Here is a 24,357-nt window from a genome sequence, read left to right as displayed (position 1 = left end):
TGGCATGGATTTGATGGAAATCAAATTAGGAAGATTTGATTTAATCAGCATTTTCTAGGGAAAGTATATACTACATTTAAATAAGGCTTATTCATCACAATTCAGACATAAATGAAACCATCATATTCGGAATACATACAATACCTTGGTAACCCAGGGGTTTATTTAGACTTTTGAAGATGATAGCAACAACAGGAAACTAAGCAGTGCTTTGGTTATTTTATTTATCAAAGTTAATGACACCGAGAGAGACATATGAAGTCACTGGTGGTTAAACCACATCCAGTTCAGCAGGTGACTGTGGATATTTACAGGATCTTTTTTGCCAGGCTCATTAAAAAGACCAACCACTCACTAACAAAATATGCCACGGAAAACATCACTACCCCTTGGAACAAAACCTAGTGACTTGATAGCTGTGCACTGCTGTTCAATGTCCTTAAGTAAGGCCTGAGAGGTGAAAGAAGATGCAGATGAGGGTACCCATCCAGACAAAGAGGCAGCAAGATGGCCAGGTGAGAACAATCTTACAAGACTAGCACCGCCAGGCTTCCTCCACCAGAGCTCAGCTCTCCAAGGGCAAGGCTGGGGGTTCATTTGGGTCAAGGTTTTCTCCTGGCACACGATGACACTCATAACTATTTGATGAAGGAATGACTGATTATGTGCAAAACACACACTATTGTGAAACATGATGATGCTCTGAGCTTGTGTGTCAGAACACTGGAACTAGGAAACTACTGCAGAGGCTTAAACATGAACACTTAGGGCAAAATAAAATACTTCTTTGTAGAAAGGAATACTAAACTTAGAAGACCTGAAACTATTAAGAGGTAGCACGATCTAAAATTAGAAATAACTTTTTAAAAAAGATTAATGAATAGCTCTAGAATGAATTAAATGCAGACAAAATAGTTCAGACAATATAGCCTTGAAAAAAAACTCTCTAATCGTAAATTCAAATCCAGTCAAATAACCCATTATTCTCTGAGACAGCAGAATGGTTGAGATGGACTGGATAGAGCAAGTCAGATGTTTCTGCCCTGAAATTATTCTACTGACTAAACAATATTACATATTTGGGGGATTTTCATCAGGAACGGATATAGAATTACTTTTAGTAATCAGATGCTATAATACTTAAAACATTTTTATCATATAAGTCAATGTCTTCAAACACATGTTAAGTTATTACTGTCAAGTCAACATAAGACATTTCAAATGCTGGGTTATATAATCGACTCAGTCTTCACGGTCCTGTTTATAAACCATAAAAGAAAGATGAGTCTTCCTGTTTTCATCAATCCTCATTTAAAAACTTCAATTTAAAATGAACTAAATAGGGACTTCCCTGGTGGTCCAGTGGCTAGGACTCCGTGCTCCCAATACAGGGGGCCTGGGTTCAATCCCTGGTCAGGGAACTACAGCCCGCATGCCACAACTAAGAGTTCGCATACTGCAATTAAAGATCCCGCACACCGCAACTAAGACCTGGCGCAGCCAAATAAATAAATATTTTTTAAAAATAAATAACATGAACTAAATTTAACAGAGGGAGGTCCTCCTTCTCCCCTTATTTTTAACTATCTGATTGAGCTATAACTCACCTACTATATAACACACCCCTTTCAAGTGAACAATTGAACAGTTTTAAGTATATCTGTAGAATTGTACAACTATCATCACAATTGGTTTTAGAACATTTTCATCACTTCCCCCCAAAAACCCCATACCCATTAGTAATCACTTATCACTCCCCATTCCCCCAGCCCTTATCACATATTTGCTTTCTATCTCTATAGATTTACCCATTCTGGACATTTCATATAAACAGAATCAAATAATATGCAGTCTTTATGTCTAAAGCCCTCATTTTTAGAGTTACCCTACAAGACGCTACTATTAAAAGCTGGATTGAGTACAAAGCTGAGAAATCCAAGGGTCTGGGTAACAGGGGTTAGTTCCACGATGAGGTTTGCTTTCAAATGTCACCAGTGAGCCTCTCTTTGTTGAAAGGTTGCAACAGACCCTTGAAATGTACAGGAGCTGGAGCGGCATGACACTGAACAGCACAGGTACAGAGCCGACTCCGTTCAAATCCCGACTGTGCAATTCACTATTTGACCTTGGGTAGATTATTTCACTTCTCTGGGTTTCGGTTGCTATTATCTCTATCTTGCTACAGCATAGTTGGGCAAAATGAAGTAATACACATGAAGGGCTTAGAACAGTACATGACATATTTGCCAACAAATTATTAGCATCCTTTTCAATAATGAAAGGATAATAACTGAATGCTGACGCCACAACCAATTCTTCTACAAATTAGGTCTGACCCTAGAAATACTAGGAAGAAAGTTAACTACCACAGGGACAGTGCATGGCCAGTGGTGATCTAGCTATATAAAGCTTCTCTTGAAAAAGTACATGGAGGGACTTCCTTGGTGGCACAGTGGTTAAGAATCCGCCTGCCAATGCAGGAGGACAGGGGTTCGAGCCCTGGTCTGGGAAGATCCCACATACTGCGGAGCAACTAAGCCCGTGCACCACAGCTACGGAGCCTGCACTCCAGAGCCCACGAGCCACAACTACTGAGCCCGCGTGCCACAACTACTGAAGCCCACGCACCTAGAGCCCGTGCTCCGCAACAAGAGAAGCCACCGCAATGAGAAATCTGCACACCACAATAGAGTAGCCCCCGCTCACCACAACTAGAGAAAGCCCGCATGCAGCAACGAAGACCCAACGCAGCCAAAAATAAATAAATAAATAAATTTATATTAAAAACAAAAGTACATGGAAATACTGTCTCATTTGGACCCTGTGCAGAGTTGTAGAAAATGTACTAGATGGGTGAGTGCAGGCCCTGAGCTGTCTCTAATATCCATATCTTCATCTATAAAATATCTCTGTTGGTATAAATGGGGTTCAATAATAATTAGAAGCTATAGTAAAGTTTACAAAAGTCAGCTACCCTTTTGGTTATAGTGTATTTTGCCCCAAACCCCTAAAGATCAAGCTTCAATCCTTTTTATTTTAAAAAACATTGAATTTGGGCTACCTTGGCTTTAAAGTGAAAACTGAAACTTAATTCCCTAATATATGCTAATTTCAGGAATCTAACCAAAGGTAGACTTCTATCTTTTTTGATCCTGAAAAAAACTTTTGTGATGATTTAAGCCCAGTCTTCTCCTATTACCGAGAAGATGGCAGGAAAGCCTAGAGAGGGTACTACGACAAAACCCCAGCGTTGAGTCAGTGGCAGGACCAGCTCTAGCTGGCATCTCCTAACACGGCAGTATCCTTTCCATCCAGGGAAAAGTGAGTCCAAGTGATCTCTATTTTTCAAGAAACCAGGTTGGATGAGACTGTCCCAGTCTCAGTAGAGAGGGAGTTTTAGAGTAAGAAACATAGCTAGGAAAACTCATCTAGGCAAGCAATCTCTGAGACCCCCCCCACAACCCCTTCAAATAAAGCTACATAAAGGTGGCATTATTTAAAAAATCAAATTTTAAAGTTACAGCATGGCCTCAATTGTGTCTCTCTTTAAATTCAAGTCAACTAACCTCAATGGTCTCATGGTATCTCCCTCTGTCCCTCCATGTCCCTTCTCCCTCTGTCTCCCTCTCTTTCTCTCTCTGCCCCTCTCTCTCCCTCTGTCTCCTTTCCCTACCACTTACCACCTTCCAGATAACCTGTTGTTACTGTCCACCCTCCACACCAGAATACAAGCTCCCACCAGAATACAAGCCCCTACCAGAATACGAGCCCCCAGCAGATGAGGATTCTGGTCTGTTTTACTTAATGCTGCAGTTACAGCACCTGGTACAGTGCCTGGCACCCAGTTGGTACTTAATAGATATCCATTAAATGAATGAATGAACTGGGCTTTAATAAAGAGTCAGCCAAAAAACTTAACTGTTGTTTGCCCGATATTTCACTGAAGTCAGAAATTTATGCAAGCTTAAAAAAAGGGTAAAACCAATCCTTGGCTAATCAAGATGCTCAAGGCACCATGGCTCTGCACAGCAGAATGGCATTAACTTCTGGCGCCTTGAAGCACCATAAGGAACCTGCACCAAAAAGAACTACCATCCTGCACTACAGACTTTACAATGGAACAGATATCTCAAATTAAGGTACAAAGACCTCTTCCCCCACGCCCTTCTTCCAGACAAAGAAACTGCTCCCCTCTCCGTTGCATATGAAAAATAGGATTTCACAAAACACCTGCGGCAGACGTAACGATAAACACTCTCAAATAAATAAGGACCATTTTTACCCTTACCGGAAACATCTAAAAGCAGTAGAATTAGAAAATAAATTTGACATCCACCTCATTGGGCCTTTGCAAGCAAAATCTAAACTCCAAGGGGAGCTCAGTGGCCATGGTCACCGATTTGCAATCGATGGCCCTTGATTAGGGGTTTTCCCACACTTTCCGTGTACAAACAGTGAGGAAAGGCACACAGGCCTTCCTCTTTGGATTTTACTCGCTGTGCTTTCTTACTCTGTGTTGCTGTTTAAATGAAGTTTACGGGTGATCTCTCTCTGGAGGCTCCCTTGAGAGCTGTGGGAGCCTACCCAGTCTGCAAACCGACTTCGAAAGGCTGCCAGCAGGCAAGAAGTCCTGCACAAGCAGCCTCTGAATCCAGAATTCCAGGTCTTTCGAAGGGAGCTTTCTTTACGTGGAAGTCTGGTTTGAAAAAAATGTGAAATACTCAGGGCAGAGCTGCTCAGTACTCCCAGACCCAATGCTCCCCTTATTATAAAACAAAGCTGTGCAAAGCCCCTTTGGCTAGCCTGCAATGAAAGTCAAGGATATTATCAAACCAACCACAATTTTAAAAATCAGCAATATAATGCCTGTGCTCCAGGATGAAGAAGAAATATAATAAAAGGACAGTGATTTATAATAACGTATTTTTCAATACAAATTACACTAAAAACAAAAACACCCCCCCGTTTCCAATTTGGCCTCTAGGGGGAGTAACGCCCCCAGTGAGAACCACTCGCAAAGAGAGTTCTGTTCTGCACCTGAATGCCCAGAAACACGGGATCTACAAGACTAACTTGTGCTGACTTTTGCAATAAAAGGAATCCAAGTCAGAAAACAAAAAGTAAAGCTGTCACTGTTTGCAGATGACATGATACTATACATAGAGAATCCTAAAGACTCTACCAGAAAACTACTAGAGCTAATCAATGAATTTGGTAAAGTAGCAGGATACAAAATTAATGCTCAGAAATCTCTGGCATTCCTATACACTAATGATGAAAAATCTGAAAATGAAATTAAGAAAACACTCCCATTTACCACTGCAACAAAAAGAATAAAGTATCTAGGAATAAACCTACCTAAGGAGACAAAAGACCTGTATGCAGAAAATCATAAGACACTGAGGAAAGAAATTAAAGATGATGCTAATAGATGGAGAGATATACCATGTTCTTGGATTGGAAGAATCAACATTGTGAAAATGAATCTACTACCCAAAGCAATCTACAGATTCAATGCAATCCCTATCAAACTACCACTGGCAGTTTTCACAGAACTAGAACAAAAAATTTCACAATTTGTATGGAAACACAAAAGACCCCGAATAGCCAAAACAATCTTGAGAACGAAAAATGGAGCTGGAGGAATCAGGCTCCCTGACTTCAGACTATACTACAAAGCTACAGTAATCAGGACAGTATGGTACTGGCACAAAAACAGAAATATAGATCAATGGAACAGGATAGAAAGTCCAGAGATAAACCCACACACATCTGGTCACCTTATCTTTGATAAAGGACACAAGGATATACAGTGGAGAAAAGACAGCCTCTTCAATAAGTGGTGCTGGGAAAACTGGACAGGTACATGTAAAAGTATGAGATTAGAACACTCCCTAACACCATACACAAAAATAAGCTCAAAATGGATTAAAGATCTAAATGTAAGGCCAGACACTATCAAACTCTTAGAGGAAGACATAGGCAGAACACTCTATGACATAAATCACAGCAAGATCCTTTTTGACCCACCTCCTAGAGAAATGGAAATAAAAACAAAAATAAACAAATGGGACCTAATGAAACTTCAAAGCTTTTGCATAGCAAAGGAAACCATAAACAAGACCAAAAGACAACCCTCCAAATGGGAGAAACTATTTGCAAATGAAGCAACTGACAAAGGATTAATCTCCAAAAGTTACAAGCAGCTCATGCAGCTCAATATCAAAAAAACAAACAACCCAATCCAAAAATGGGCAGAAGACCTAAATAGACATTTCTCCAAAGAAGATATACAGATTGCCAACAAACACATGAAAGAATGCTCAACATCATTAATCATTAGAGAAATGCAAATCAAAACTACAATGAGATATCATCTCACACCGGTCAGAATGGCCATCATCAAAAAATCTAGAAACAATAAATGCTGGAGAAGGTGTGGAGAAAAGGGAACACTCTTGCACTGCTGGTGGGAATGTAAATTGATACAGCACCTATGGAAAACAGTATGGAGGTTCCTTAAAAAACTACAAATAAAACTACCATATGACCCAGCAATCCCACTACTGGGCATATACCCCGAGAAAACCATAATTCAAAAAGAGTCATGTACCAAAATGTTCATTTCAGCTCTATTTACAATAGCCAGGACATGGAAGCAACCTAAGTGTCCATTGACAGATGATGGATAAAGAAGATGTGGCACATATATACAATGGAATATTACTCAGCCATAAAAAGAAACGAAATTGAGTTATTTGTAGTGAGGTGGATGGACCTAGAGTCTGTCATACAGAGTGAAGTAAGTCAGAAAGAGAAAGACAAATACCGTACGCTAACACATATATATATGCAATTTAAGGGAAAAAAAACAGTGTCATGAAGAACCTAGGGGTAAGAGGGGAATAAAGACACAGACGTAGAGAATGGACTTGAGGACACGGGGAGGGGGAAGGGTAAGCTGGGATGAAGTGAGAGAGTGGCATGGACATATATACACTACCAAATGTAAAATAGATAGCTAGTGGGAAGCAGCCGCATGGCACAGGGAGATCAGCTCGGTGCTTTGTGACCACCTAGAGGGGTGGGATAGGGAGGGTGGGAGGGAGGGAGACGCAAGAGGGAAGAGATATGGGAACATATGTATATGTATAACAGATTCACTTTGCTATAAAGCAGAAACTAACACACCATTGTAAAGCAATTATACTCCAATAAAGATGTTAAAAAAAAAAAAAGTTGCTCTGACTGTAGGCCACCTCGGAGGCAAGAAATGAAAAAGATGTGTTAAGATGCGCTCAACCAAACCACCCTGCACCAAAGAGAAATGTTCATGCCATTTAGAGACCAGGAACGATCAATTCAACCTCTATACTTGCTCATCCCACATGAAGACAAACAATGAACTGCAAAAGTAGGAGTTTATTTCATCTTCATACATTTTTCTTTGAACAAGGGTTGCAAACTTTTTCTGTGAAGGGCCAGAGAGTAACTATTTTAGGCTTTGTGACAGCTACAGGCAATAGGGATATACAGGGGTGTGGCTGTATTCCAGCACGATTTTATTTACAAAAACGGGCTGCCACCCTCTGCCTTAAACTATCAAAATAAAGTTATTTCCAAGTGAAATTTCTGCAGCCAAAGTAAATAATAGTCATGTCCTTTTTTAAAATCTTTTATATTGTTTTATTAATACTTCTACCAGCAGTCTATGTGCACTTTTTTTTAACATCTTTATTGGAGTATAATTGCTTTACATTGTTGTGTTAGTTTCTGCTGTATAACAAAGTGAACCAGGTATATGTACACATATATCCCCATATCCCCTCCCTCTTGCGTCTTCCTCCCACTCTCCCTATCCCACCCCTCTAGGTGGTCACAAAGCACAGAGCTGGTCTCCCTCTGCTATGCGGCTGCTTCCCACTAGCTGGCTATTTTACATTTGGTAGTATATATAAGTCCATGCCACTCTCACTTCGTCCCAGCTGACCCTTCCCCCTCCCCGTCTCCTCAAGTCCATTCTCTACATCTGCATCTTTATTCCTTTCCTGCCCCTAGATTCTTCAGAACCTTTTTTTTTTAGATTCCACATATATGTGTTAGCTTATGGTATTTGTTTTTCTCTTTCTGACTTACTTCACTCTGTATGACAGACTTTTAAACTAATATATAAGCCATTAACCCCACCATTCGTAGCTTATACCTTGTAAAATCGCACTATGACCAGCTGCAAAATTGTGTGACACAGTTGAAAAGAGGAAGGGAATCTGTATTCGGACCAGTTTGGCTTTCAAATCCCAATTTTGTCACTTGGTTAATAATAGTCATTCGACCTTGGACAGACTGCAGTTCTCTGTCTGTGAAGTGGGCATGATACTACCTACTTCATGGGGCGGTGATAAGTAACGTGTAAAATGCTGGCATGGCAGAGGGCAAAACAGAGGCACTCAAATACCAGGTCCCTTCCTCTTACAAGAGATGCTTTGAAGTCATTCCTCAAAGTGGCGCTGACACACTAGACCGGATTTTCCATAAAATATACAATATCTAACACTGCCTAACCACTCTGCACACATTTTCTGAGATAATCCACCTAATCTTGGCAAAGCTCTAGACAGCCTTAAAGCAGGTTATTCTCAAAGCATGCCTACTTCCATTAAAAAAAAAAAAAAAAGACAACACTCGACTCCTAGCCCAGGGAAACTTTCCATGGGATCCCTAACACGGAGATCTTGCCTCTTTGCCTTCTATTGTGACTCAAGGATATCGAAATACACTAGAGGTCTCAGAGTAGATCTAACTGTAGTTATTCCAAAAGAGTACCCCCTGTCAATGTAAGCGGCTTATTGTCCAAAAAGATACCTCCAACACATGTGTTACAGCCCCCCCTTTTTTTTTTTTTTTGGCGGTACGCGGGCCTCTCACTGTTGTGGCCTCTCCCGTTGCGGAGCACAGGCTCCGGACGCGCAGGCTCAGCGGCCATGGCTCACGGGCCCAGCCGCTCCGCAGCATGTGGGATCTTCCCGGATCGGGGCACGAACCCGTGTCCCCTGCATCGGCAGGCGGACTCTCAACCACTGCGCCACCAGGGAAGCTCTGTTAGAGCCTCTTGATTTAACTCAGCCAAATCAAATCTCAGGGCTCAAGGGACATTGTTTTGATGACTCTTCTTTGGAAATTATAAAATCTTAAACAGTATTTCATTTAGAAACTCACTCTTTGTATCATTTTGATATTTACTATTCACTTTAAAGATCACAATACACTTACTTCCACTTCTTTAAATGTTGCCAAGACCTTTTGGCTAAAAACACTATAATTCAGATTCAGTGAAGAATGCATTTTGAATCATTTTTTCCAGTGGTTAGTGATGGATTTGAGCTGATCCACTCAGCCTAGTCCTTGGTCCCCTCATGACAAATGGCACATCTTCAAGACAGCTGATTGGCTCCAGCGGCATGCACTGTGGCCATGGAACAGGGTAACTTTAGAAATGCTTCGTAACTTAAAATTGGTATGCTAAAGCAACTATTAGAAACGCCACCTACCAGCAGGTTAACTTTTTTTAATGTAAAAAGTCTACCTAGCAATTTTATATACACTTAGACAGATCATTAAATTCACCAATGGATTTTGTAACCACCAAATACCTGCCAGTAAACAAAGTTTTAAAATAGGAACAAGATCAAGTTCCCCATCCACCTGCCAATTCCCAAACTCATGAGCCCAGCTGATCTGCTCCATGACAGAACTATTTTCCCCAGGGAGAAACTATTCCCCAAAAGCGTATTTTCAATTTATAAGTGAAAAGTGCCTTCTTACACAGAAGTTAAAACGGTAATTGTTGGGCTTCCCTGGTGGCGCAGTGGTTGAGAGTCCGCCTGCCGATGCAGGGGACACGGGTTCGTGCCGCGGTCCGGGAAGATCCCACATGCCGTGGAGCGGCTGGGCCCGTGAGCCATGGCTGCTGAGCCTGTGCGTCCGGAGCCTGTGCTCCGCAACGGGAGAGGCCACAACAGTGAGAGGCCCGCATACCGCAAAAAAAAAAAAAAAAAAAAAAAAAGGTAATTGTTGAAGGTAAGAGTAAACACCTAAGAGCCACAGCTATAATAGTGAGGAAGGCGCTGGTTCAGAACATCGAACTTCCCACAGACCTTCCCAGACTGGGCATTACTAACGATGAAACCTCCAACTGGAATTAGCACTGCAGGGGGAAGGATTGGAAAGAAACTGAAGAGCAGATGCGCAGTTTCTAGAAAAACAAAGAGAGGAGAGAAGGTTGGAGATGAGCACCTGCCATTCAGCCCAATTCCTCCAGGCACGTTCACTGGGAGGAGAAGCAGGAGCTTCAAGACAGAGGAGGCTTCTGCCCATGTACACACGCGCACATACAACGCACATGCTTCATTTCTCTGTATGTTGTAGAAATTTCTAACATTTCACTTCTCATGCTGTACTGCACTTACCTATCCATTGACATTTTATGTCTCTCTGTTAGATGAGAGCTTCCTAAGGCCGGGGCTGGTTCCCACTGCGATGCTGTGCAGAGCAGCCTGGGCCCTCACCTGATGAGGCAGTGAATACACTTCCACCCTCAGAAACCTGCGTGATCTTGGAGACAGCCCCTGGGCATTAAAGGTGCTCCAACCTCCCTCCCTAGGGCTGATCTTTGTGTTGATGACTCCCTCGCATACCTGTATCATTTTCTACATATGGATATATCCCCAAATAATACGTTGAGTGTGCGTGGTTTTGAACTTTTATACGTAGGAGGAATGGTTACGCATTCTGCGGGCCCTTGCTCTTCTCACACGGCACTGCTGTAAGAGCCACGGATGTGGACGTGGGGCGCTGGGCCCTGCTCCTCTTCCCTGCTGCAGAGCGGTCCACCGTTCCGCACGCTGCTTGCCATGCTCTCCTCAGCGGCCACGTGAACTGGCTGCAGACACCGCTATTACGTTCTGAACAGCTTCTGGAACATGTGTCAGAACTGCGATGGCATTTGTGTGCCAGGTTTTCCAACACCTTTGTCTGACCTTGCAGGAAACTTTTTTTTTTATTTCAAAATATATGGAAAAGATGGATAATGGAAGAAAATGGAGGCAAATCAACCATTTGAGAGGAAATGAAATCCCAGGGTTGTCAACACTCTAATTCAAGCAGCAAAGGGGAAAAGGGCAAGATAATGGATGGGAGTCTGAGTTTCTTGGGGCTGCTGAAACAAAGTACCACACACTGGATGGCTTACAACAGAAATTTCTTCCCTCACAGTTCTGGAGGCTACAAGTTTGCAATCAGGACGTTGGCAGGGCCATGCTCCTGTGAAGGCTCTCGGGTAGGAACCTTCCTTGCCTCCCCCTAGCTTCTGCTGGTTGCTGGCATTCCTTGGTTTGCAGCTGCATCACTCCAAATCTCTGCCTCTGTTGTCACATGGTGCTGTCCCTGTGTGTCTCTGTTTCTTCACATGGTGTTCTCCTTTCTTATAAGGACACCAGCCATACCGGATTAAGGATCCACCCTACTCCAGTATGACCTCACCTAGTTATATCTGCAGTGACCCCATTTCCAAATAAGATGACATTCTGAGTTACAGGGGGCTAAGCCTACCAACATATCTTCTATGGGGACACAATCCGAAGCAGAGCAAGCAAGAGGTTAGCTTCAGAAATTGACAAACTACAAAAAGGGCGACATACGGTTACCGGAACAATTTAGCTTGTCAATCCATATATAAACATTCACTGAACACCTATTAAGTTAACCAGCACGGAAATATTAATATAGCTTCTTAGAAGAAATAATGAAATGACACCAGGCTAATCATTTCTGAGATACTCCTTACTCGACATATACAATTATTTAATCCTGTTTCCAAAGAGGTCAAATATTAGTCAACAAATGCGTACTAGGCAACTACTCTGGAGCATGGTGAGAAATTCTAAAAAAAAAAAACTGAGATAGGTCTTCAAGGAGCTAGCAACGGAGTTGGGGAGCTGAATAAATATAAGACAAGTTAAACAGCAATAAAGACAACGAACAGGTGTAAGTTAAATAGACAATTAAAGCAAATTGGCTGCCATTTACTGATTTTCTGCTACGTGCTAGGCATTGTTATAAGCACAGATGAACTCCTTCAATACTGCCAACAACCTCATAAGGCAACTACTAATACTCCTTCATATGAAAACACACAACCCTGAGAACAGGAAGGTTAAACATGTCCACCAAGAACTTTCGAAACTGGAATTCAAACCCAGGCAGTCTGGTTCTCTTACCCACTATACCCACTAACAGATGTCTGTTGCTCTAAATTCTCTAATTGATGATCAAATTAAAAAATGAAAACGTTATGCCTCCTGCTTATACAGCTGAATAAAAAAAATTTTTTTGGAATTCCATCTCTGTAATAAAATCTGGTCACAAATAAGAACACTAGACTTCATTTCAAATATGATTAACCAAATAGTGACTTTCCCCTCCAAATCCATGTCTGTGAGGCCCTGAGCCAGTATATTCCTTCTTGTTTGACTGCAGTAGTACTTTGTATTGTGGAAGAGTCTTTTCAAATTATATTAAAAAGGACAAAATTTAATAAGGGTTAAAAATGTCTATCAGAGCACATGTAGCTAGTTGAGTTATTCTACAAAGTCGTCCCTTCTGATGGTGTGTACTTATTCCGGGGACACTGTCACTATGCAAAGTATTCTTCCAATTCTTTTGAAAATGCTTTTAGAGCTTAAAGCTAGATAAGACACCATCTCATGACTTTTACCATATCTCAATTTTTACACTTGATCTTAGCTAAAAGGCCGAGAAGCGATGCATATCTCAATTTTTAAACAAAAAAACAATACTTCCCATGAGTGCCCACTCTCTTTATTTAATAGATGGGCCTCAAAATGACTTGGGGCTGAAGGCAAATGCCAAGTCTTTACTCAGAGATTTGACTCCATTGAGGATATTTTGTAAAAGTTGTCATGGTCATGGTCTCCGAAGGGAATTCCAAAGAAGAGTTCCAAAAACTGGGCTGGAAAATGTTGATTTGGAGCTACCTGTCCCTTCTCTACATGGGCTAGAAGAAAAAGGAGCAGGTGAGGTTTCTGAATGGTGCCTAGATCTCCCAGTTGTTAAAAATGCTGGGCTTGATACTTCTTAATTAGTCCTAATTTACAAGAGCAGGTTGGCCTTGAGAGTTAACAGAGATCAGCAGCAGGACTCGTAGCCTGGGCAATAGGCACTTTGCCATAGTAGTTAAAGGAGTGTCTAAAGGGAATCTCCAAAGACTGGCTTCGCTAGAAGCCTTGTAGTTTCAGAAAGAGACTTGCAGTGACCCACAGTATGGACAACGGTTATCTTCCTACTTGGGGCCGTTACCTATTATTCCAGCCACAAATACAAGTGGCCACCCATCCCTGCTACAGACACACACACACATGCACACACTTCAAGAACTTGGCACTATTAGCATGGAGGAAGTTTTCATAGATGTGGAAGAAATAATCAAAGAAAAAAAGGCAGAAATAAAAAAGGCAAGGAGATGAAGAGGAACCAAAACCATGTCAAAAGAATGGCAAAGAAAGAAGATGAAGAAATTCCAGTACCATAACAATGACACATGAACCTGACACAGAATTGCCATGGCTTTTGAAGAGCAATACAGTCGGCCCTCCATATCCACGGATGCAGAACCCAGAGATACAGAGGGCTGACGATGGCACTTGAGCATCCATGGATTCTGGTATCCACAAGGGGTCCTGGAACCAATCCCTCATGGATACTGAGGGATGATTGTATGTGCTGATCCATAGAAAAATAAAAGAATCCCCAAGCTCCAGATGGAGGAAAAGCGGGGTAGTGGTGGTTGATAATAGTATGAATGTGGTGATATGTAGAGTCAACAGGGCTATTCATGAGGTGTACTATCTTCCTGAAGATTATATCTGAGACATAGCTTCTACAAACATAATTCAACATCTAATACTGATTCTTTAAAAAAAATCTCAGCAAACTAGGAATAGATAAAGTAACCGATGGAAAACCTATAACTAACATCTACTTAATGGTGAAAGATGCAATGCTTTCCCACCAAATGTGGGAATAAGGCAAGGATGTTTGGTCTTATGGCTTGCATTTGATATATTTTAGAGATCCTAGCAACTTTAATAAGACAAGAAAAAGAAATAAAGGACATAACATATTGAAAGGAAGACTTAAAATTGTATTTGCAGACAACATGGTCACTTGTGTAAAAAATCCTAAGAATACTAGAGAAAAACTAGTAGAACTAGTAAATAAATTTAGTAAGTCAGCATGATATACAATATCAACATAAAAAAATGTATTTGTATCATTAGCAATGGACAAATGAACACTGAAGTATAAAAATATCATCTGCATAATTTAAAAAATGAAATATTTAGGGATGCATTTAACAAAAATGTGTACAAGATCCATACACTGAAAACTGTAAAACACTGCTGAGAAAAATTAAAGACAACCTAAATACATGGAGAAACATATCATGCTCAAGGATCAGAACGCTCAACATTGTTATGATGTCAATATTGATCCACAGATTCAATGCAATCTCTACCAAATCCCAGTAGGCTCTGTCATAGAAATTGACAAGATGATTCTGAAATTTATATGGAACCAAGAATAGCCAAAATAGTCTTGCGGGGGGGAGGGGGGAATAAAAAAGAACAAAGTTGGAGTACTTCCACTACCCGATTTCCAAACTTACTATAATGCCTCAGTAATCAAGACTGTGTGGTTCTGGCATCATAAGATTAGACATATAGATCAATGGAACAGAACAGACTGCAGAATTAGGCCCATCTTTTGGAGGTCCTAGCAATGGTTAATTGACTTCCAACAAAGGTAACAAGGTTATTCAATGGGAAAAGGACAGTCTTTTCCACAAATGATGCTGGAACAATTTGACGTCCATATGGAAATAAGTGAATCTTGACCCTTACTTCACACAATATGCAAAATTAACTTGAAGTGAAGCACATAAGTATTAGTTTTATACTGTTGTATAACAAACTTAATAGCTGTAAACAACACAGGTTAATTATCTCAGTTTGTGTGGGTCATGGGTCAGGAGTCTGGGCATGCCTTACCGGGATCCTCTGCTCAAGGTCTCAGAAAGCTGTATACTCAAGGGAAGGGATTACACAGGGTACGAACATGGGGGTGGGGGGCAGAAATCAGGGGTGCCACCCTAGGGTCTATCTGCCCAAATAGGTCTAAACAAAGAGCTAAAACTGCAAAAGTCTAGAGGGAGACACAGGGGGAATCTTTGTGAACTTAGGCAAAGTTTTTTTAGAGCACAAAAAGCATAAACCATAAGAGAAAAAAACCCATAAACTGGACTTCATCAAAATTAAAAACCTTTGCTCTTTCAAAGGCACAGTTTAGAAAACGAAACTGTAAATCACAGTTCAGGAGAAAGTACTTGCAAATGACCTATCTAATAAAGGCCTGTATCCAAAATATCAATATATAAAGAACTGACAGACAATCCAGTAAGAAACAGGCAAAAGATCTGAGCGGACACTTCATCAAAGGAGATATACAAATGCTCAACAAGCACAAGACATACTCACCATCATTAGTCATTAGGAACACGCACAATGAACTACTATGACACACCCACTGCAATGGCTACAATTTAACGGGACAGACAGTAACAAATGTTAGTGAGAACGTGGCCCAAGCAGAACTCTCATACTTCACTTTGCCAGTGGGATGGGAACGCAAAATTGCAGACACTGGAGGATAGCGTGACAGTTTCTTGTAAAGTTAAACATACACAAAGCATATGGCCTGGCAATGCCACACCTAAGTATTTACACAAGACAAATGAAAATATGAGTCCACACAAGGACCTGTAAGCAAATGTTCATAGCAGCTTTATTCATAATGGCCAAAAAACGGAATTAACTCAAATGTTCCTCAACTAGTGCATGGACATATTGTTACAACCAAACTATGGAATAGTACTTAGCAAAAGAAAGTCACCAACTGCTGATACATGATGAATGACAAAACATGGATGAATATAAAAAGCTTTACACTAAATGAAAGAAGCCAACCACAAAATACTATCTATATAAACCTACCGTCAAATCACTTCAAAGAACTACTAGTATTCAGACCACATTCTCTGACCATCATGCAGTTGACTTAGAAATCGGTTTTTAAAATACCTAGAAAACATTTGTAAATTTAAAAATAAACTTCTAAACAACTCCATTGTGAATGAAACAATCACAATGGAAATCAGAATATATTAGAACTAAATAAGAATAAAAATACTGTGTTTTGAAACATCCAAGCAGCAGAATAAATCCAAAGAAAGAAGAGAAAATGAAGACAAAAAGATTTCAAGGGGGCTTCCCTGGTGGCGCAGTGGTTGAGAGTCCGCCTGCCAATGCAGGGGACACGGGTTCGTGCCCCGGTCCGGGAGGATCCCACATGCCGCGGAGCGGCTGGGCCCGTGAGCCATGGCCGTTGAGCCTGCGCTCCGCAACGGGAGAGGACACAGCAGTGAGAGGCCCGCGTACCGCAAAAAAAAAAAAAAAAAGATTTCAAGGGTATATTTTAAGTGAAGACAGCAAGAGGCTGGGACTTCCCTGGCGGTACAGTGGTTAAGAATCCACCTGCCAATGCAGGAGACATAGGTTCGAGCCCTGGTCCGGGAAGATCCCACATGCCGCGGAGCAACTAAGCCCATGCGCCGTAACTACTAAGCCTGCGCCCTAGAGCCTGCGGGCCACAACTACTGAGCCCGCGGGCCACAGCTACTGAAGCCCGCGCACCTAAAGCCCGTGCTCCACAAGAGAAGCCACCGCAATGAGAAGCCTGCGCACCGCAACGAAGAGGGGCCCCCCCCGCTCCCTGCAACTTGAGAAAGCCCGTGCACAGCAACGAACACCCAATGCAGCCAAAAATAAATAAATAAATTTATTTTAAAAAAAGAAAGCAAGAGGCTGAATAGTGTATGTAGTATGCTTTTTTGGTGTAAGAAAAGGAAGGAAATGCAGTAAGTGTGAAAGTGTGTGGGGGGCGCACGCACGTGCGCACTAGCTCAAATGTGCAAAAGAAGAAACACAGAAGAATGAACTAAAAACTAATAATATTGATTGGAGTGGCTGGAAGAAACAGCATGGCTGGCAGGAGACAGGAGTGAAAGTAAAGCTTTTCAGAATATACCTCGATAAAAATCTGACTTTCAAATCATATCATTTCATTAAAGTTAATCAAAAAGACGCTGGAGAATATAATTCTGCTCATTCCTTTCTACATAGTGACAAACCTCACAGTGCATAACCACAACTAGACAAACCTTTGGTAAGGCTCATCAAGAAGAAAGAGAGAAGGCACAAACAATATGAAGATTTAAGAATGAAGAGACAGACGTAAGTACAGATACGGCAGATATTAACTGGTAGTTTAAAACCTTCCCACACCAAAAGCACCAGGCACAGCTGGCTCTGGGGCAAGTTCTACTAAATATTCAAGGAACGAATAACTCCAGTTTTATACAATCTTCCAGAGACCAGAAAAAGGGAATGCTCTCACTCACTGTATAAGGCTAGCAAAACGATACTAAGCTAGACAAAGACAGTAGAGGAAAGTAAAATTAAAGCCCAATCTCACTCACAAATACAGATGTAAAGATCCTGGAGAAAATATTACCAAACAAACCCAGCAGTAAGAAACGCGTCCATGCCAGCAATGCAAACCTGGTTAACGCTACCAAGTTATATTAGAAAATCCCTTAAAATAGCCCATTGCATTAACAGGTTTAAAGGGTGAGGGACAAATCTCCATAAAGGCAGAAACGGGGGTTGATAAAACTCAACATCCATTTGCACCACCCCGCCCCCCAAAAAAGTGCACTAGAAATGCGCCTACGCAAACCCTAAAGTCAACATAATACTTTGTGGTGAAATATGGAAAACATCGCGCCTTCTTCAGTACAGATCCCGGGCCCCACCCCAAACCTCCTGAATCAGAAACTCCAGGCTAGCTGCCAGGGAACTTGGAGCTTGGGAACCGCCCTCAGGTGATTCTGGAGCGCAGGTTCCTCGGAGTCAGAGCTCGGGCCGCGGCTCCAGCATCCGCGTCCCCTGCGGGAGGAGGGCTCTCCGCCCGTCCCCGTCCCCCTGAGTCAGGATCTGCACTTCAACCCCAAGTCCGGGTGGTTATCGGCGCAGCAAAGCTGCGGACAGCTGCTCTCGAGCTGGGCGGCACGGCAGAATCACCCAGAGCACTTCTTTAAAATGCAGATGTCTGATCTCTTCCCTCCCACCCCATCAAATAAATCTGAATGTCTGGGTGGGGCTGGGGCAGCAGGTCGTTAAGGCTCCCCAGGTGATTCTAATGAGCAGCCAGCGTGGCCACCCACGGGTCTGCAGGTCCGCAGCGCGCAAGGAAGCTTCCATTTCCGCCCTGAGCCAGAGGAGAGGCGTCCCTTGAGTCCTTTGAAGATGCCCCCGAGAAAGAAGCTTGCATTCCACACGTCTACCGATGGCGATTTTTCAATACAGGTTACCAAGCTGAAACCCAGAGAAGAACTCTCTGAAACAAAGTTGTGAGGATTCAGATGAGATGTACGCGGTAGCACCGGGCAAAGGGCTCTGCACCGATTACACCCAACGTTAATGCAAGTTACTACCCAGGCAGCAGAAGCTCTAACTGCTCTTCGAGCATGGACAGCAAATCTGATGACATCATCAACAAATCAAGGCCAAACTGTATCTCTCAAAGCTATACTGTCCAACACTTGAAGCTACTAGTATGTGGAGCCTGAAATATGGCTAGTCCAAACAGGCGTGCTGTAGGTGTAAAACACCTGCTGGATTTCCACAACTTAGTGCAAATAAGGGGAGGGGAACATCTCACTAATTATCATACTGATTGCATGTTGAAATGATAATATTTTGGACATACTGGGTTGAATAATATATATTATAAAAATTGATTTCATCTGTCTTTTTTAATGCGGCTACTAGGAAAACGGGATTACACATGTGGCTTGAATTATTTTTCTAATGAACAGCCTGGTCCCAAAGGATCCGGAAGCCGGAATGTGAACTGCTACTTAGACCAACTTTCTCAAACTTTAATTTACATACAGATCACCTGGGGGTCTTGTTAGCCTGCAGATTCTGGTTGTGTAGGTCTACAGGGGCCTAAGATTCTGCATTTCTCCTAAGCTCCCAGGAGCAGAGGCATCAGAACAATTTTATCAACAAGGAAAAACTGTTTTGTGGCACAGACATGATGGGAAGCTCTGGAGAAAGGATCATATCATTTCAGAGTTGATAATAGTGAAGAAAGGAAATGGTGGCAGGGTTACATTCAGCCTCAACTTTAAAAAATCAGTTATTATGTCTTGCAGCAAGGGCTACAGAGAGGTGAGGGCCAGCTCCGACTGTCCTCCACCTGGGAGGGTGGCAGCGACTCCCGCCGTCTCTGACAGATCCAGGAGCACCGACGTGTGCAAGAACATCTCAGGACCAGGAAGCTCAAAATGGAATCTGGATTGGGGGTTCTTCTGTCCTGCCTGCCACACAACCAGTGTCAACGGCAGCACCCTCCTGGGGTCTCACTGAAACCGAGTGCAATCTTCCTTCTCACTGTGACGCACGGTTAGTACTGACAGGTCGCAGCTGGTCACTGCTGCGCAGGTACATTTCCTCTTCCAGTAAAACTGTTCGGGCGGATTCCTGGCCTGCTGGAATGAACCCTGACAGCTCAGTCCCCGCCTAAGTCGTCCCAGGGCCATAAAGGAACTTGAGGGTCATACAAGGGCATTTCAAGCCACACCACCTGACGCTAAGAATCCCCTGTATGACCCACCTCCACCTCAAGAGCTCCTGTGAAGGCGGAAGTAGGACACCCTGGCGGAGCAGCCCCTTCTGTTGGAAGAGGCTCCTCACAAAATGCCCAAGGACAAGACAGCAATATATGACAATTATCACAAGGCAAAGAAAGGGCAGCACCGTGTCCCCGAGGTCTGCAGGCAAGGGAATACGAGCTGAATGAGTTACAAACAAGTTACTTCTATTTTTACTTTCAATTATTACCTTCAACTTCCCTTACCCCTTCCCACCCCCAAACATACCAACAAGCAAAGCAAAAAACAAACCTAAACTCAAACTACTGGTGACAATAGTCTAAAAGTCCAGAAGCTGGGAAGAAAAAGGTAGGAAAGCAGCGTGTGGGACCTCTCGCCCCACTGGACTCAGTGCTTTCTTATTCATTTGCTAACTGACCATGGAAAGAAAGACTAAGCATGAGCTCCCTTTCATCTTGTACACTCATCCCATACTCTGATCTCCAGATAGATAACAGAATTTGTTGAAATGAACACATCCCAACAATTTTAAGCTATGCCCCCTTGTCCAGTTCAAGTCAAAGAACATTCACTAAATGTCCGCTGCGTGTACAGGGCCATGTTAGGTTTCACCTGCCCAGGAAAAACGTCTTCAACCTCAGCCCTCTTTATTACAAGCTTGGAAGATGAAAAAAATTACTGCTGAAATACACAGGTGTTACATATCACAAGAGAGTCAAGGAAGAGCAATACTAAACATACATGAAATTTCAAAGCTACTTATGGAGTCATTTCAAGATACCGAGGAACAAATTCAAGTAACAAGAAAGGAGCACTCGGTACCCATCCTGTTCGATCAGGGAAGGTGCTGTGGGCCCGGAGAGCAATCAAGTCCCTGGATTTCTTCCCATCCCGTCCCCAGGAGTGGAGGAACTCGGCAGGGCCTCAAGCTGCATTGTGGAGCTAAGGTAAAGTGTTGATTTAAAAAAGGAAAGGCTTCCATTCTGAGACAGGAAAGGCAGGCAATATTCCCTGGTGCAGAGATCGCCTCGTTATCGCCCTGGGATTGTTGGCTACACAGTACTATCATTTTAGGAATAAACAAAATGGAAGCTCACAAAGTGTACCAATGGCTTCAGGTCTGAGAGAGGTAACAAAACACTTGCATATTTCAATGCTGACAGAAGCTGGGGGTGGGGGTCAGAGAGGCCACACCTACAGCTCGGGGGCAGATGGGCCAAGAACTGGAAGGATGCTACCCTCTCACACCAGTTCTCCAAATAGCGACGGCTTATATAACGCACAGATGCAATAATAATAACGCCCACAGATGCAATAATAATAACGCCGTACAGTCTGCAAAGGACGTTGGTGCACACTGGATTCTCTGAAGAGTTCTGGGAGCTTGGTGGTGCAGGCTGTCTTAGCTCTATCTTACAAATGGAGGAAGCACCAGCAGCGAGGCGAAATGACTTGTCCAGTGTCATGGAGTTAAGAAGGGGCTTCCTACCACCTCCCACAGACACAAGGCTCCTTTACCACTCTTTGTTCCTCCGGCTAGAAACAGAAAGCACTAGTGCACGATGCCGATTTTCTAAAGAGATGCCTGCTACATTCTTAAAAAGAAAAGGATGCAACTCTCCTGGTGGTCATGTGGATAAATCCGTTGTAAACATTTACCATGAGAAACCATCCTCTGACTACAGGATGGCAACTGGATCTCACTCGACTAACCCCAACTGGGTCTCCTGGTCCTCTCTGGCTCTCGAGGGAGAGGAACTGGAAGAAAGCCTCTCTTGCTCTATTCCTGTCTGTAGCAACAAACAAAATATGGGCTCGAGTAATTTCTGAGTCCAAACAGAAAGTTCTCTTTAGAGAACTTAGCCGTGCAGGAACTGTGTGAGCTGCTGCCAATGTCACCTGAAACTCAAAGCTCGGGTCAACAATGAAATGCAGGGAAATGTCTAGAAAATCATGCTTTACTGGATTTCCAAAAGTTTACTGGGACATGGTTAGAATCATTTTTTTTTCTTTAAAAGAAAGGAGTTCCATGTAGCTCAAGTCAATAACAGTTAACATTTCTTGAGTGCCTACTACGTGTAAGATGCTATTGTAAGCACCTAACATGCCTTATCACGCAGGCAGGCCAACAGCCCCGGGAGGAAGGTACTGTTGTTAGTATCTTCATTTTACAGACAAGGAAGCTGAGGCACAGAGGTATGGAACTCGCCCAAAGTTAGATAGGATTCAAATCCTGAGTAAACACCTTAAAGGTGAACGACAGCCCCTGTCCCCCCATCTGCCAAAAAGGAATAATGAACAGAGAAACTAGAAAAGAAAGAAAGCAGAACTTCAAAGAGGTCAGAAACAGGGAAGGGAAATTACTAGCAAGTAATGAAAACAACCTCTTATTCTCTGATAAAATTGAAAAAACTTTGGAAATAAGAAAAACTCTGGCCTTTTGAAATCCTTGGCCACCAGTTCAAAATGTCGCCTAAGCCTTGAAGAGGCTCCGCTTTTCTCCTTATTTTGGAGCCCCCAGTAAGAGCAAGAACCCCATGTTCTTTCAGTGGTTTTTAAAGTAACTACATTCTGTTAATCCTCTTTTCATTTTGGAACAAAGAATATTGGCGTATTTTTTGGGTAACTTTAATGATTTTTCGGAACCTATAAAAATGAAAACGTTTGCTTTGAAGCCACTGAACATACAGAAAAGGAAAGAACTGAAAAGGTACTAAGCAGATGAAACTCTATGGTAAGTTATCACTAATGCCATTTCACTGGCACTCTTCTGGGGAAGCTGGGTGTCTCTTGACTCTAGAGCTACTTTCAAATTGAACTAGTTTCTTTACAAAGCACACAACACAAGGAATGAGGATCCCTTCACATGATAGGTTCCCAGTACAAACCAATGTGCGGGAAGAGAAATCCTTGTGTCAGGTAGCTCGCAGCCAGCAGACGCTGGCATGGGATCAACACCTAACCCTGACCTCAGTCAGCAGGGCCTTCCGTAGCTGGAGTGAGGCAGCTACTGAGACTGCGAGGGATTTGACGGGCGCCTCCCTGGGTGTTTGAAACCACTTACTGTTTGCATGGGAGGGGAAAACGCAAGTAAAAATGAGGCTGTGACAAACTTATCATCCAAGAGGCAATGGCTGGAGAAATGATGACCCCGTAGGATCTCCCGGATTCAGACAGATTTACTTTTGGATTTGGCGATTTGCTTTAATGGAGCCGCCGCTGGCCATCTAACACTAGCCATGCTAAGTGATACCCAACCCCCGCTCAATCATGCTGGCCTGCTGCATGGTCATGTCAGAGTTTCAGAGCTCTATTCTTCCTCATAGCGCTCATCTCCGCCGGAAAATCTATCATTGTTTATTTTTTTATTGTCCGCTTCCCCACACAGAAGCTCTGTAAGGCAGGGACCTCGTCAGTGGTGCCGTCTGCTGTCTTCCCGGCACTCAGGACACCGCGGGCACAGCATGGGCATTCTGCGTTTAATGAATGAAACCACTGACAACTTAATAAATACAAGTTAGAATTTTAAGGTAAGGAGACCAATCGTTGAATAACCATACTAGACTCTAAAAGCCCCTACGGACGCTCTCCACTTTCAAGTACCTCGAGAAGCTGCTACACAGTGGCAGGACCTCTGGTTTGAACCTACTCCATGCTGTGGAATCTCTCAAGGGTATATTGGGTTTTGTGAAACAGCCAAAAGTCATTCAGAGTCAAATCTGGTGAACAAGTGATCATGCCCAATATATATGTTGGATGAAAGGGAAAGCTGTCTATAAATGAACAAGCCCAAGAGTCTTATTTGGCTGGTAAACTGGTTTCGAAGGTAATTCAAACATGGTTTGGACTACAACAAAATCGCTGGCTCGGTCTCTAGACTCTACGGTGGATACTTTACAAGGAACAAAACTGAGCTGTGATAAAAACTACCCAGGCTACACAGATGCTGAGATGCCCCCAGAAACCTGACTTGTGATATTAGCTTTGCCTTTAAGTTGCCATTAAGTTGTCACATTAGTTAACCTCTCTGGGCCTTAGCTTCCCTAACGGGGAAACAATATAAACTTAAAGGTCCCAGTCAATTCTAATACGGCATGATTCCATTCTTGTGAAGGTCTACTATGTCTGTTTAAAAACCAGTCTCAATCCACTTCGCTTCACACTTTGCATGCGTCTATAAAGCCCGTGATATGGGTTTTTCAGCAGACTGATTTCATATTTGCTTAGGCAAAAACTAAAATTAGTTTTCACTTCCTGAGCGCAGCAAGACAGTTAAGGGAGGCAACCCGGCAAAGGGCGCTTGCTCGTGCCTGTGCATACTTCCGACTGCGTATCAGGGAACTAACCGTTCCCTCCTCAGATCTTCCCTCAACTGTTGCAAAAGCAGACAAACCTCCCGTGCATGGCACAGAAACACTGTCCAGGAGCGCCGATCGAGTCTTCGCGGACACTGCCGGGCTACGGCCCCTCCGCAGGACCCACGG

The 24,357-nt window shown here is 42.8% G+C and overlaps 1 protein-coding gene across 2 annotated transcripts in view; it reads right to left on the bottom strand.

Annotated features, from left to right (window-relative positions):
- The window catches only part of MTM1 (myotubularin 1), a 98,971-nt gene that overhangs the window by 74,154 nt on the left and 460 nt on the right, over positions 1 to 24,357 (bottom strand). The gene's annotated exons all lie outside the window — the stretch shown is intronic.

The sequence above is a fragment of the Leucopleurus acutus genome (assembly GCF_964270905.1).
Source record: "Leucopleurus acutus genome assembly, chromosome: X".
In the NCBI taxonomy this organism is placed as follows: domain Eukaryota; kingdom Metazoa; phylum Chordata; class Mammalia; order Artiodactyla; family Delphinidae; genus Leucopleurus; species Leucopleurus acutus.
Note: the sequence above shows the minus strand (reverse complement) of the source record. Positions and strands in the feature narration are given on the sequence as shown.